The sequence below is a fragment of the Aedes aegypti genome, chromosome 1 (assembly GCF_002204515.2).
Source record: "Aedes aegypti strain LVP_AGWG chromosome 1, AaegL5.0 Primary Assembly, whole genome shotgun sequence".
Classification (NCBI taxonomy): domain Eukaryota; kingdom Metazoa; phylum Arthropoda; class Insecta; order Diptera; family Culicidae; genus Aedes; species Aedes aegypti.
In genome coordinates, this window is record NC_035107.1 from 259,896,935 (window position 1) to 259,914,151 (window position 17,217).

Below are 17,217 nucleotides of genomic sequence, written 5' to 3' on the forward strand. Positions count from 1 at the left end.
CGTCTGAAGCTACGATCGGCTCAAACTACCCGGCTTAGTGCAGGGCAATCCCATTAGAGAGGATTGCTCAACGGCACGTATCAGCTGCACCTCAGTAGCACCTACTACCTACAGAGAGGTAGACAACGAGCTAAAACAGCACTCGACGACACCATATGCAAGAGCATGGAGGAGCGTCGAACGACGAGCCCGAAACACCGAGCGAATAGCTGCTGATTGCTGTGCTTTAAACATAATTTTGCTTTCCAGCTCGGTTCAGTGTTTGACAAGCCTTCACCGGATTAACAATTTTTCGAAGTGAGGTGTGCAACTCCCAAACCATTTCTCGCGTCTTTCTCCCGCTCTCGCTCGTAAAAAAAAAAAAAAAACAAACGGCAAAACGTGCAGGAAGGCAGAGGTGATCGTCCATCTAGCCAATAGGCGAGGATCGGCCCCGGTCCGGGTTCATGTGTTTCGCGGTTCGTGTTCGCGATCATCGTGCGAGGATCGATCCATCACTTTTATCGTCCGTCGTCGTCGTCGTCGTCGCCTAGGTTGTGCTCGGTTCAAATGAGGTCCGTAATCATTCTCGGGACGTAATCAGCGTCCGTTGCTGTTTTGTGTTCATAGTGTCGACTGGCCGTACGTACATCGTGTTATCTGTGTAAGTGGATCCGAAGCTAGAAGAGCCTGATGAGGACGACACACACCTGTAGAGTGTGTGCTGTGCACTCTCTTTGTATGGTCACGGTGCTTCATTCACCGATATTATCGAAAAAAAAACCTTCGATGCTTTACATGCCTAGTTGTTTACATAACAATTTTACACCCGATAAAAAAAATCAACGTTATTTTGATTTACGCCCTTATGAAGCACAAATCGCTGAGTTTTAGTGCTTAAAAATGCGTCTCAATATCGAAAATCACCTGCATATTTTGAACAATAATCTAATCTAGTGAAACATTACCATAATTCATTGTACAGTCGCAGGCTCAAGCACTATGAAGAATTGCGAAGCCAATTTCATCGTATTATTATCAGAGCCGTATCGTAGCCTTTTGGGGTCATTGACGAACTTAATTTTGTGCGTTCCTTAGCCAGAGGAAAATTTTGTGTTTTGCATGTCATTAAATAACAAGATCACATAAATTACCTTGAGAATTCTTTTTGCAACATTAACAGTTTTCACATACACATTAAACCAAAAATACGTCATGATCAAAATTTACAATACTAGAAAATATGGACTAATGTTGTAAAATTAAATGACATTGAATTTCACATGAATACTGCATGAGGTTTGTTATGTTCCTTTTTCATATGTACCCATGAGTTATTACACTTCTCCCTCTTCCTGGTATCGGAAGCATACAAGGGACTGACAAAATGTGAAGCTTTCGTAGCCAGCATCAAAAATATGCAACACTGTATTAAGGTTGACTGTCAGCTTTGGACCTTTGCCTTGAGCCTTGTAATGCTGGCTACGGCAACATTATGTTGATTGGCATACTGCTGCCAGCTCCTTGGAAGCGGTTGATTTCGTTGGCTACAGTGTTGGGAAACTCGTGCTCGCGAGTTAAAAAATACTCACTCTCGTACTCATTTGCGAGTAATACTCACGCTGTGAGTCACTCATTCCTTACTCTAACTCACGCGAGAGTATGACGTCATAACTCACTGCGAGTATTACTCACGTAAAGAGTAATACTCGCAGTGTGTATGACGTCATTACTCTCGGTGAGTGAGCAAGTTACTCTTTGTGAGTATGGTGAGTAACCAATTTCCATAGCAAAATAAAATTGTACATTAGTATGTTCTATACTAGGTGGAACACTGTAAATGTAAATAATTCAAAGTGTTTACAGCTGCTGTCGACTTCAGTGTGTATTGTGATAGGCAGTTTTATAGTATGGTTGTTTAAACTTTACCGAATTCAGAGCCAGTTTTTCAAAATGGATAAACAAGTTATAATGGCGAAAATCCGGTTGTGTTTAAATACTTTCCAGACCAATTTATTTCGTTTAGTGGCATAAAATAAATACTATAACTTTTTTCTGAACGCGTTTATGTTATTAATATTCAAAGTTGAATTGAAATATTAGTAAAAATGGAATAAGGTACCGTGGGGCAAGTGGGTAATGGAAATCGTTTAGTTGAGATTCTTCAAATTCTAAAGACTTGAAATTGAAATAGGGTAATTTGCCCATTATTGCGGTATTCTCTATTATTGCGGTATAAGAATTAAACCCTCATTATTAATCGAAAACTCTATTTTCTATGGATATTATTGATGATGATGAAAGCTTATAGTATTCCCAAGCTGTACCAGATAAATGCTTTGAAAATTAAACGATTTAGATCGTTTGAAGAACAGTTTTAAATGATGCATCAAGAAAAACCTATATTTTTAACCAGTCCCTCTATCTACGGACGGGTTTTCGTAAGCGTGAATTTTTAACTTTAGAACCAAAACAATTATATGCAGCTGGTATATCAGTTCAGTATGGATGTGGTTACATGATAAAAATTGAATTTTGAATAATAAGGACAATGAAAATAGCTTTTTGCCTATTATTGCGGTATCTGTAAATCACATTAAAAAAATCGATGTTTCAATATTCATTTTAAATGATATTGCTGGATACATCAATTATATTATTAGGATACTATTTTGTGACATAATTTTTTGTCATTCATACATTTATTTGGTCAAACAAAAGATTTTTCATAACATAAAACCCTGTTGTTGCTCTTATTTACAAATATATCGTAAATATACAAAATGTTTTATCAAAAAATCACGTAAACTGATTGAAAATCGGGACACATGCCAAAAATGCGTTGAAAAACTAATATACAAGATGATCGCAAGAAAACAATCTTTTGAAATTGCATTGGATTAATGAAAACTAGTGAAACAAATTTTTAAAAGCATCAACATTGTGATTATACTAATAATAAAATCATTCTTTATACAGCGACTAGTGGTCTCAGATGGAAGAACCTTGTCGTTTTACGTTAACATTGGCCAGCTACGACGGAAGAGGAGACGAAACCGGCAGAAAATCATTCGTTTCTATTGATTTGTTGTCGAATCGTGACATAAAGTAATGAATTAGTTTTCTTTACAGGGATGGTACACAAATTATGTCACGCAAAATTTCAATTTTTTTGACCCCCTCCCCCCCTTTGTCACGTTTTTTGTATGAGTCATACGAAAATTTTGTAAGGCTTGTCACGCTTGGCTTGACCGCCCCCTCCCCCCTTGGAGCGTGACGTAATTTGTGCATGACCCCACAAATATGTCCAAAATCACACAAACTGACAGTATCGTGCAGTGTCATTAACATGGAGGGTGTTTAATCTCAATGCTAGAACATTGTGTGGCATTGAATGTATACTGAATACAATAAAATCTATGATTTTTGGTATACCGCAATAATAGGACGGCACTACCGTAATAATAGGATGAAATACCGCAATAATAGGACATAGAAAGCGCTTCAGATTTATGTTGAAAAATGTACGATTGATTCGAAAATTTACTCTATTACTTCACTATACTCCAGATAAAGGATAGTTTTAACACTCCACATTGCAATATACTATAATATTTAGGTTTTGGACACTGAAATACGATTTAAATTTCAACACCGTGCTTAAGTCCTCCATAATAGGATGTAATTTGCAAATTTGTTCTAGAAAACTTGTATGAAACGTTGCCGAATAAAGATTTCTGATCAGAAAAATGTTCGGAATTTATTATATTTTGCTTGATATAGATATTGATATATATAGATAGTGAATGATAAGTTTATCCTCGTTAAACCATTATAGGGGAATTCGGGGTAAAACCGACACCCTAAGCTTATTGATAAAATGTGTTTACTTTCGCTTGTTAAACGAAGCTAAAATTGTTGTAGAATCACATATTGGTTATAAATCTATCAATCCTTGCGATCGCTGGATGATATATTAAGGTTTTATATTGATTTAAATCTAATTGATATTTCATCATTTTTAGGTAAGACAATTGAGAGTGCGGGTAAGATCGACACCCTGTTGGGGTAAAACCGACACATCCACTTTGAGTAGAATTTACACGTTGTGAACATCACCATCACATTGAATATTTAAAAGAATGCTTTAAACATGATTTTCGACATTTATGACCCCTTCCTCCAAGGGATTATTCACATATTACGTAAATTATTAAGGAGAGGCCAAAGATCCACTAAATATATGTGAATATTTCAAATGTCCCATGCTAAGATTATAAAGTTGGGGTGAATACAAATGGATATTATTCATTTGTGTTCATTGAATGTTTACGAAGATGAAGTTCTAGCGAATGATTGGTATTGAAAATAAATACTGTTTTATTTTAACAAAACAGAAAAGTGTAATTATTTTGAGACAATAAAAGCTGTCGAACCCTATGATCCGTAAATAAACAATAAGATTAATTTATGTGAAAATATTTCAAATTTTATTAATTCTACAATTTTCTATGAGAAACGTTTCTTCAAGCTTCATCAAATAAGTTGAAACGTGATAACATAGAAATATGTTTTTAATACTTAATGATGGCTTGTGGCAAGTTATACAGTGTCATATTTTACATGTTAACAAGTTCGCCATCCGTGAACTTCACTGGAATTCGAAAATAAAGACTCACATAAACTACAGAGATAGTCTTACGATTAGAAATATTCCCTGAAGTTAGATTATGAAACAAAGAAAAGTGTCGATTTTACCCCAAATGAAAGTGTCGATCTTACCCCGAGTGGACATTTATTTTTCAATAGCGTTTTCAGCTGTCGAAAAACCAAAAAATAATTTCTCCTTCATGTTGTATCAACGTAATAATAGTAAATGATGATATAGACGCAGAACAAATAATGACATTTTCAGAATTTCACATGCGAAATAGTTAAAGAATAACAGCGATATATTGCAACTGCTGTTGTTTCATTGTTAGCCAATATGATTTTGTTGTTTGTTTTGACAGTTTGTTGGTAGCGACAGTTGTAATGTCATTCGAAACACAACATTTCACAAGTTAAGATAGAGCGTGGTGGAAACTGCATGAAAATCTGCTCAAAACATGAAAAATCAAAGGGTGTCGAGCTTACCCACAGTGTCGGTTTTACCCTGATTTCCCCTACGGGCCTCTGATTATTGTTTGGTCATTACTGTTATGTGGTTATAGCAAGTATGCATAATTTTTCAATATAAAATTTTCAATAGCGCTGTTTAAGGAACAGACATTTAAAAATGTATCATTTTCAACGTTTAATCTAGTCCCATAATGAATAAAAAACAAATTAAAAATAATTTTCTGAAATATTTTTATAACTTCTTTTGTTCGATTCTATCTAAGACATGTGGCACCTGACTTATTGTTAGATTTCTGCTCCTCTTTTATGATCTATGTGTTGTCAGAAAACCGAAAAAAAAATGAAAATTGAAAAGCTGAATTGCTGAAGTTGTCGCACAAAATATTGCTGGCTGCGCTGTTTGGCAGACCAATCAGCGGCTTATTAGTTTTGGCACGAAACTCAGATACGTTTTGTTGAGTCTCTGTCTCAGGTTTTTATTATTGCAGTAGTGCTGCATATCGTAAAGTAGAGAATAAAAAAAATTGGCAAATAAATAAAACTCATAGTTGACAAATGTGGAAATGCTCATATCATAAGTACATTAAGCTAAAAAGCAGAATCTGGCCCAGTAGAGGTGTAATGTCAGAAGAAAAGAGCATTTACGATGCAACATGCGCAGAGAAACACCAAACATAAATTACAGCTTGTGTTAAGAATTCATATTATAATAACGTTTTGCGTGCATCAAATAGTTTTCAGAATAAAATTTTCATGTTATCATTTGAATAAGGTCACCTCAAGAATAGCCTTACTTATTACTTATTATTTATTTGAGCCATTCGCAAGCTTTTAGAATATTTACAATATTTCAAGTGAGTAAAATTACTCACGAGTGAGTAAATGTTAGTCGAAACCTCACTCACGAGTATGAGCTGTACAACTGAAACTCACGACTGAGTATACTCACGCGAGAGTTCAAGCTGTACAACTCATACTCGCGAGTGAGTTTGCAGTTTTCAGTGAGTAATCACGAGTTTCCCAACACTGGTTGGCTATCTCTTGAGTGCAGATTTTAGAGCGTGATAAGGAACCAATATGTAGTATGATTATAGAAAAGAGACGAACCAGCCAAGGGCTGAAAGTCTCCTTAATAAAGACAATTCATTCATTATGATTATAGAAGTTCTTTTTGACAAGTCACGCCAAACGAAATTTTTGAATTAATAACGAAATGTTTGAATAAACTGAAAGTAATTTGGAGCAAATACTTGAATTGCATTCTCAGAAAGTCATTGAAGACATAAAATATTTAGCGTTACGTCACGAAGAATTAAGGCGAAGTAATCCGTTATTGAAATTTGTACGCATCGTTGATGATGATTACTAAATCATGTCACAATTTCGAATTAAAGAAAATTAGTTGGTATTGCACTGAAGCATCTGAAAATGTATCTGCATACTTTCTGCATATGAGCGAATATGGTGATAATTTCCCGGGTCAGTATGAACTATGGGAACTGAGTTTAATCAGTTAAAAATTACGAACTGCATTGTCAACATGACTGCCAAAACGAATGACGGGCTACTTAGCCTTAACAGTCAGCTGTTGTTTCGATATCAAATAATTTAGGCTTGCAGGACGCCGGCTATGTTTTTAAGAATTTTTCAGTTTAAAATCGGAATCACTGTCACCCATGTAGCCCGAGAACAGATTAGAGTTGAAAGTTCATTATATCAAAATAAAAAACGTCTGCTGCTATATGAATTACATAAGAAAAATATTTTATTGTTATATTCGTCAGTTTTTCCAGGCATGAACTCTGTAAAGTTCATATTCATGACACCTAGCCGCTATCAGCCATGAAGTGGTCGTATTAGCATCTTATTCTTCATTAATTGACATCTTGATACCCAAACAGAAAAGTTAAAAACGACTTCAACAATAGATCAACAAACGTTCCATTATTATAAATCACACATATGTTGATGATGTTGATAGAAAGGAAATTATGATTTTGATAAGTTGTTGAACGGAAATGATTCAGCTGATCATGTGATTACTAACTTCATATCGAATACAGATGTAGCTGCTGATGGTGAATATCACGCTTTCTAGACAACTTGGCACAAAAGGGATTTAATATATTGAAGTATTTGAAGGTGCTTCAATATGGGTCAAAAAATTAGGGTGGAAACATTACAATAGCCAGTTGATTATTCATTTTGAACGATTTTCCGCATCACATATAATATTACACAATACATCTGCAATTTTTTCGACTATCATAGAAAACTATCAACTGTTGATATTTGAAGGACAGATTTGAATGAATGTGGTTCATCACTGTCAGACAAAACTTTAATTTCAACACATATTTTTGAATATTCATGAGTTTTGAAATTTGTACTGATTACTAATTTTTATTTCAGGAATATGTTATGTTGTTGTTACAATTAATTAACATGAAATAAAATTTTGATAACATCTTCAACAAACTTGCGTTTATTGACGAATTTCAAAAAGTTGCAATTTTTTCTCCAAAACTGTAATTATGCTTCATATCTATCGCAAAAAAATCTTTGAGTGCCGATATTTTAGCGGTACTGAGAGTTAGAGAACCGTAGAACCGGTACTTGTCAAAAGAGGTCGGTACTAGGTACCCCAATCAAATTATCCGCCGTTTTGATAGTTTTGACCGATTGATCTTGTTGTTTAACGCGTTAATTGAAATTTAAGATTTTGTAAATTGAGAAAACAATAAATAACAGTGGTTTAACCAAGGGAATGTCAAGTAAATTCTGTTGTAAAACCATATTAATCATCAATCATTTTTTTATGATATAAACTCAATTTACACCCTAGTTCGTTTGAGCGTAGTTTAAAAAATTTAAAGAGTTTCAACTGTGTGTGACTCCCTCATAATAATTATCGTAAACATCATGAGGAAGGTTAACAATTCACAACTTTTTCTAATAAATTGAATTGTTAATTCAACTTTTGTAGAACTGAAGCTTTTCCAAAAAGTACAAGTTCTATATACGCTGTAACCTTAATTTACGAACCAGATCGGGGATTAGCGAATCTAGTTGATTCATAAATTGAATCAGCTCGTAAAACGAGTGATTTTAGTCTGCAAAACGAGATTAGGTCTTTTGGAGCCTACTTGTAGGAAATTTTTTTCATTATGGTTCTTAATCAGGCCAAAATATGTGCCAGTTAAGGTCTACCCAAAATTTTTTGGAGTTTGGGCCTTTGAGTAAATGAAAAACTTTTTATCATTTCTTATAAGCATAATATCTCACAATTCTGGACCCCAGAAGATTGTTAAAATTCGATGAACTGTTTAATTCGTCAAGATCCTCGTCTTGGTAATTAAGTGAATACAACAGGTGTTCTAGTTCACCCAAAAACTTTTTGGCCTTCAGTAGGGTGGTTCAAGAATTAAAAAAGTTTGAAAATCAAATCTCCCATATCTTTCTTACTATCCTTACCATAAAACTAGTGTTCTGTGAAATTTACAGCTTTTTAGGTGGTGATTTAAAGGTGGCCCAAAGACGATGTAGGTTTATATGAAAATAACTATGAAAATTTTTTGAAAAATGTTACAAACACGTTAGACTATAATGTAAGTACAAACTAATCATCCCATAGTACAAACTCATTCTTCTAGCCACAATAAAGAAACTTGCTGAAGAGAGAAATTCAATCCGGCGGATAGTAGAAGAGATATTCACGAGTAAGTTAGCTATTATTTGGCTTAATATGGGATTATAGCCCTTCATACATCTGAAAAAATCCCAAACAAAATTAGCTCAAAGGGATTTGTTTCTTCACCAAAATCCTTCATTAAAATATGAAGAATGATTTTTCACTATGGGATGATAAGTTTGTACTTACATTACAATACTAGCGTGTTTCGAACATTTATAAAACTTTCTTCATAGTAATTTCCATATAAACCTTTATTGTCCTTGAGCCACCTTTAAATCATCACAGAAAAAGCTGAAAATTAATTTCACAGAAGACTATTTTTATGGAAAGGGTGGTAAGAAACATGTAGGAGATTGGATTTTCAAACATTTTAAAATTTTGAATTTCTCTAGCCTTCAGTCTACTGGTGTGATAAGCAAACTTTTGATGGTGTTTAATATGACACAGACCCTTAACCATGCATATAAGTAAACAAATTGTATGAATAAGTCCCTATGTTCTTGGTCCTCCAAGGACTCAATGGAATATAGGCCAAAAGATCCACAAGCCTAAGTAGTTTTGTCTTGATAGGTTTTGATAATGGCTTAGCCTCTTACCCTTTTATGTAACTAGACGGAGTATTGAATTGATTTATACGATTTAGGCATTCTCATAAGTAACAGAGAAGCTCTTGGATGACTCAGAACATCTCATAATTGCCACACAACAATATAACAACAACATCAAATCAACATTTTCCTCTGAACTTCTTTGCATATGCAAAAATTTCAAAGGTCCATCGATCAGGCTTTTTAATCTGGAGGCTATATACCAGTGTATGCTGAAGTTTTTAAACAGGTTCAACCAATAATATGTTATAATTTTCGATTAACGTGTTGAGCTAAAATACAAAGCACAAGTTTGGAAACAATTCAGATTACTTTCGCCAAAATTGTCATTCCAATACACAATTTCCCATTTAATCGTCTCAACCCAATTTACGAACTTATTATTGAGAGAATGAATGAATGAATTCCTCTATATATGGCTCAACAATTATTGTAAGTATCCGTTAGGAATTTTTTAAATATATAAAATTTTTAAATAAACATGATTTTGAATAATTCAGAAAAAAAATTTTAGAGGTGATTTATCTTAACAAAATAAGAATTTTGACATTATTACTTAATGCTTTAAAGGAGCTTCTGTCAGGAAGTTCTTTGAGAAGCAAAGAAAATGTCTTTAGAAGTTAGGAATGATTTTGAGAATTCACATCAGATGTTTTGAAAAAATACAATTTTAAGATCATTCATTGAACAATGAGAACGAATTGACAATGTTATCATACATACTGTATACACGCTCAAAAAAGCGTTCTGGAAAACGTGAACTGTCAAAAATACACAGTGAACTACCATCATGTTTACATAAACGTTCTTGGAACTAGGTAACACGTTCTTATATACATGATGTAGTTCACGGTGTGCTTTTGCTTGTTGACGAGTTCATGACTGCTGTTCACGGATACAAAAACGGATTTTTCTGTGTTGATTTTTTGATAAAATTATTATTCTCTCCTCAAAAATATCAAGTACTACCGACATTTTATCGAAAATAAAGATCATTTTCCACGATCTTCCCATTTAATTTCAAAACTGTTGTAGATAGCCGTTCAGAATTTGTTAAGTTATATTCTTTGCAGATAAACTATCTGCAATGATCAATAAATAAATCACAATTTTGACTTAAATTCTGCTTTCCTTAACTTATAGGTACATATTCCACTTAACACTTAGCTCGAACTTTTTTGAATTTCTGCGATAATTTTTCTCTACACCATGCCAAATCTGGTGACAATGCGGGAAAAGAATCTAAGAGGTAGATCAAATGCACATTGTGATCATTTTTGCCAACAATTTTATATAGATTTTTATCTACACTCCCGTGCATAAGTTTGGGTTCACCCCCTAAAAACATGCAAAAGTGTTTTGTCCATATCTCTGTGATTACACGTCCAATTGCAACTCTCTAAGTCGCATTCGAAAGGCAAAGAGTTATTCCTACTTCGTATGTATTTTTTCCAAAAACATTCTATGAACTTTGTATACTAAATTTTTACTTAAAGTAGTGACATTTTTCAAAAAACACGCTGAAAAATCATATTTAATTTCCTCAGGATTGGGTCGATCAAAATTTTAAATCAAAGTGTCATTAGAATCGTAATCTGATATTCTTTGAAGAGACGCCACGAAATTTCAGAGTATAACAGACGAGGTGCCATGATAAAATGTTTTTTCTTTCCTAATTTTACCAAATACATTATTTTGGTGCCCCATGAAGGCTGTCACTCTTGGAAATAGCCAACCTGGCTAACCGCACGCAACGGTACTGATTTCAATTTCAAAGCATAAAAATCCTAATAGTTTCAAGAATATAAGTAAATGAGTACGAATTATATAACAGAGTTTCAAAAATACCAACGACCTACCTAAATTGAATTGATTAGAATCATGCATCAGTATCCATAGTTACTAACTAAATTTTTGCTTCTCTATTCATTTTGCATCCACTTTAGTTTACATTGAAATCAAATTTTGTTTCCATTTCGAATTCGTTAAGATTGATGTATGATAATAACAAGTAGAATTCAGAGGTGCACTCAAATCCATACATTTCAAACAAAGTGTAAGTATAATATTTATTGATTATATGAAGTGGCCAGATTTAGATTCATTTATTAGGTGTAGCCACTTCGTTACCCAAAGCTTGGAAAGTTTTACACCACATGCCTGTTTTAATATTTCAGTAATCATACTTTATTCATTCACAACAAGAGATGATCAAGTTTTAATCAGGTTGTTTACCAAAGTAGCAAAATTAAAGTATTTATCAGATTTGGAAAACCTTTTGTAGCTCCCACATTTGATTTTTTTTATTCTGCAAGTAGATGCAAGTTCTGCTAGGGGAGTTTCATTTTTTTTCGTACCAATCCTCTTATTGCAGTCGCTGCTTCAAGCAGCCTCGGGTTGTTGGGGGCCCTGAAATCATGGTGAAAATTTCTCATATCAGTACCTATGCATTTAGTTTTTAACAAACTGAAATGTATTCGGGCAAAGAATCAGGTTTTGAGGGACTTAAATTGGTTGTGTTTACGGGCCCCGATAGCATCCAGTATATTGATAAAGGTAGCGATTATTACAACGTTTTAGAACAGTAGGTACTTTTTAACAGAATATAATTTTTGGTATAAGAAAATACATTGCTTTGCTAATCATCAATTATCCGAGGGCCCTCTCTAACTTAAGCCTGAGAAAGTCAGGAAAAGGTTTGGAAACATTTTATTATGAGCCATATCCTGAACCAAGCCAAACAAATGGTTGTAGAAAATAGTTTATACATTCTTAAAAAGGCCTCTATGTTTTTTTTTATTTACGCAAAAATTATTGATGTAAATTCTAGGTATTTCAGAAATTACTACCCGACTATTCCATAGGTTCATAGATTCTTCGTAAAAAATCTTCAGCAATTCTTGGAATCTTCCTTCAGAAATACATACAAAGATCACTCCAGGGATTCTTTTATTGTTATAAAATAATCTCTCAAACAATTCCCATGTTCTTCCAGAATTTCGTGGAAAGATTTTTTCAAAAATGTTTGTTTCAATTTCTTTAATTGTTACTCTGAGATACTTTGAAAATATTCCTATAGAAATTCTACGTGGAAAATAAACAAAGGTTTATTCTATGATTGACTCAAACCTGCTTATTCTGGTACTTTTGAACAAAACTGAACCATTAATTATTATTGATCCGATAGTTCACAATATTCAGAGGCCCTCTGAATATTGTGAACTATTTCGTCTTAAGATTTATTTGAAAGTTGGTTCAAATATGCAGAATTACTATACAAAGTAACTGGCGTTTGAAGCTTAGATGGCTATTTTTAAGTTTTATTTTTTTATTTTTCATAACAACGATGTATGAAGCACCGTGACCGTGACCGTGTATGTGTAGAAGTGATTTTTTATGCGCCAAGTGTAACGGAAAAGATCAGCATAACGAGAAACCTTTTATCCCGTCTCGTCGTGGCGGTGATAATCTTCTGGAAGGAGTCAAACTTGTTTGTGTTGAACTGTGGAGCCGCGGGGCCACACCATCTGATCGCAACGACGAGCGGCCCCTCACGTAGAAAGAGAGAGAGGGGGTTTGTTTGGATTCGGATTGGCGAAATTTGGATCACTGCGAGAGCTGGTGACCGGAGGCAGAATTTGAAAGTTGTTGAACCGATCGGGCATGGTCGGTTGATTGAAATTGTGTTTGAGTGCAGATGCAAAGCAATGAATGAAAACGGATCGGAGATGGTTTTGTGTGGTATGAGTGCAATGGTGTCCAATCGTTGTCAAGCGACGACGACGACGAGCTGATAAGAGATAACACTGTTGTTGGATGAAAATATTAATATAATAATACATACATTGTGTTCCCAATTACGGTGACGGTTATAGTTTCAAAAGATTAAACTAACGATGGACTTGTTGTGTTCCTAGAATAGTTATAGCCGTCGATCGTGTTTTGGTAACAACCTGTTTCGCTGGGGAAATTAGTCTCTACTCACAGTGACTAATTAGTTTGGCATTATGTTGAACTGGTTTCCTGAACAAAGGAAAACTTCTGGCATGGAATCGAACCGATAGGTTTCAAAATTTAACACTGCTTCAGCTACCGGGAGACAAGAGGAAACCAACGTTGCACAGTTGCTAGTAAAGACAAGTAAGTGTTTCTTTAAATCGATATTAGAAAAACGGAGAATCTTATTAAGTAACTGGTTTAAGCTGTAAATAATCAGCTGTTGTATCTCACTAGAATTTTAAAGCACTAGACAGTAAGACCCATAGAGAACTCACCAAAAGTATGGAATCGTAGCAACACTCGATATTGCAGCGCCATAAAGGTTCAGAATCATCTTGGGTCGGTGTACCCTTAGTAGACAGTCTCCTATAGTCACGCTAATGGATTTTAAGGGTGTTTTTGATATGACTAAATGGTTGCAATTTTTTTTACAATGATGCACAGCTCGATTTTGATCAAAAATATAATCGAAATAATTAGATTCCATCAAAATTTTAGCATCTTTGCACATGTAGTAGACCAATTAGCACTACTATGCAACATAATTTTTAATTAAACAAATTGAGGAATAATTAAAAACTTTTTACATCAATCTAAAGCTTTCAAGAATAATATGAAAATTTCGTTAAAATACAATTTTGATAAACACAAGCGATATTAAACACGAGGATATGATTTTTTGATAGTGTCCATATTTTTGCCTAAAACCATGACAAAAAGCTTACAGATGAAGTAAAATAATGCTGCTGGCTTCATTTTTCGAGTTTTTACGAATATTTATTCTTAGCTTTGCGACTATTGCAGGGCGGTAGCAAGTCACTCTTTAGTGGCTTGGTCACTTTTTTCAACTTGGCCACTTTTTTTTTAAAAGTTGCTATTTGCAACAAAATGTCATTGAAATAACTTTTGTTTGATTACTAAGGTCATTATTTTCATGATCTGAGTCAGCTTTTCAAATACAAACAGCAAGAAATATAAATTTGTAATTATAAAGGCAAATATAGTGACAATTCGTTTTCCAATTCACACTATATAGTGTGATTTAGAAGTCTTGATAATGCGACTTCCTGAAACTAAAAACAGAAATTCTTGACTAATTTTCTGGAAGAATTCAGGTGATTTTTTCGTAAACATTTCCGAAGGAAAATGTGAAAGAATCTTGGCGGAAGTTTAAGAAGAGACTCTAGCAAAACTTAGGAAGCGATTTTGGGCAGAATCTTTCGGACGATGTATTTCAATAAACTTGTAAACTTTCTGCAGTAACCTGCGGTTATAGAAGAGATCTTAACTTGCTTTCTGAAAGAGCCTCATCAAAACTCGTCCGGAAGATAATCCACAGACCCTTAGGAATAACAACCAAAACACTCAAGGAGTTCGTCAGATACTCATTCAGAACTTCAATAGCGAATACTAATTACGCTAGAAATCATTTCAGAAATTAAATTAAAAATTCCAAAAATAACCTAACAACAACAAATAATACCAAATAAGCTATCAATTAATGAAAAGCATGAAAAGCCTCGATACTTTTTTTTTCCGCGACAACTATTTAATAAATTCTTGTACATTGTTTGACAATTATAACTAATAAATAGTGATATCAGTGGCGATTCCCCGAACGTCAAATTCACCTGTACGTGGATTTCAGCAACAAATATACATCTAATAATAGACATTTTTAGAAAAATTACGATTTTAATCGTTTACTGTTTGCTGTATAATCTAAGTATGCAAAATGGACCACTTTTAGGGTGACGTGAGGTTAAGAGTCGTCTCTGAGTGATTTGATAGTTTTTATTAATTGTATTGTGTATAAGTTACTAGAAATTGATTCCATACGTACGGAATCATTTTTCAATAACTCATACGAAACATTCATCTAATGTGGTTTGTCAAGAGCTCGTCAAAAATCGTGTGGAAGATAGGGCTTAATTTTACAGAAAATCTGCCACAAATCTAGCCTGAGTTTCTGTTTTGTGCTTGTTTTTGCATTCTGGCTTCTACCAAGATTTTTTTTTCTGAAATTGTATGTGGGCTTCGTAGCCGTGCGGTTAGTGTCACCAGGCATTTAGCCGCATCGTGCTAAGGTGTGTGGGTTCGATTCCCGCTGCAGGCTGGAAAGCATTTCGTGAGGAATGTTCTCCGACTGTACCACTGGGCGTTGCATGCTAGTCCGTTGTCTAGTGTGGTGCTTTTTGTCTACCATCGTGAGATTCCTTTGATTTATTCTCCAGATTTGTAAAAAATGCTTCTAGTAATTCGTTTAGTACTTGAAAATCTTCAATGAAGTAAGTTTATCATGACCAGAAACTTCGATCAAAATTCTATCACGAGTTTGTTTTGTAGAGTTCATGTATTTGATGAACTACGAGTTTACTTCCGACCGAAATCAGGAATTAGAATTAATAACCTATACAAAGGTTGTCTCTTAAAAAAAGAGAAGTAAAAACTCCAATTCGCCATCTTTTTTACTATTCATGGCGATCAAATCCCGGACAGATAGCTTTTGAGCCATATTTCAAATTACTGCAGTTCTCTTTATTCTAGTTTCACCCAGCATGTAGGTTGATTAATATCCATATAAAACGTATTTTCAGTTTCAATCATTTGTATGACTAATATTTGCAGTTTTGAAGTCACTTTTTGGTAATTATTTGATCACTATTTCGATCATTTTGGTAACTTAAGTCATTTTTATTTTTCTGTCTGACTGCTATCAGCTCTGCTATTGGTAACCGGCCTTGAACCAATGTTCCCCAAGGGGACGGACCTGGTGTAGTGGTTAGAATGCACGCCTCTCTCGCCGAGGACCTGGGATCGAATCCCATCCCCGAGATAGTCACTAAAAATTTCAGTGACGACTTCCTTCGGAAGGGAAGTAAAGCCATTGGTCCCAAGTTGAACTAACCCAGGGCTAAAAATCTCGTTAATAAAGATAGAAAAAAAAAATGTTCTCCAAACTTTTGTAGACTATCGTCCCCTTGAAGCTAACTTTTTTTTTAAACCCGCCCCCTGATATAATTTTTTTGGTGTTTCTTCTTCTTGGCATTAACGTCCTCACTGGGACAGAGCCTGCTTCTCAGCTTAGTGTGTTCTTATGAGCAATTCCGCAGTTATTAACTGAGAGCTTTCTTTGCCAAATTGCCATTTTTGCATTCGTATATCGTGTGGCAGGTACGATGATACTCTATGCCCAGGGAAGTCAAGGAAATTTCCATTACGAAAAGAACCTGGACCGACAGGGAATTGAACCCAGACACCTTCAGCATGGCTTTGCTTTATAGTCGCGGACTTCAACCACTCGACTAAGGAAGGCCCCTAGTTTTTTGTGTTATGTACTGACATATGTTATATTATTAGAAAAAAATATCAATCTGCCAGATTTAATATGCGATACTTTTGAATTATCATGAAACAGTTGGTTGGATTTTAATAGCATGACTATTTTTGGAAACATTGGATGTTCAAACAACGATTTCACTTAACTTGCATGCAAGTCAACTTGTATGGTGATTTAATTTCTCAATTTACCTCATGATCTTCATGTATTAAGGAATACTTATCAGCAAACTTCTTAATAGCGTGTGCTAGAATTGGGGCGTAAGTCACTTGATCGATTTGTATTAATCGATCCTCTCTTCTGAGAATAACGGCGACAAGACGCAAGTTTGTCGTCACTTGTTCACCTCAAGACGCATGATTGTATCGCTGCCTAGCGTCCTGAAATGAAAAAAGATGCTAACAACTCCGCATCTTGTCACTTTTATTCACAGAAGAAAGGATCGATGAAGAGAAATCGCATGATTTATGCTTGAG

The 17,217-nt window shown here is 34.5% G+C and overlaps 1 protein-coding gene across 4 annotated transcripts in view; it reads left to right on the forward strand.

Annotated features, from left to right (window-relative positions):
• The first annotated feature begins 248 nt into the window (after positions 1–248).
• LOC5576734 (myb-like protein A) overlaps positions 249–17,217 on the forward strand; it is a 571,099-nt gene continuing 554,130 nt past the window's right edge. For 2 of the 4 annotated variants that reach the window (XM_021837660.1, XM_021837661.1), the window contains exons 1-2: positions 249–643; positions 12,759–13,542. The gene's annotated coding sequence lies outside the window, so the exon portion shown is untranslated. The remainder of the gene's footprint in view (positions 644–12,758; positions 13,543–17,217) is intronic. The other 2 variants (XM_021837666.1, XM_021837662.1) reach the window with 2 other exon arrangements.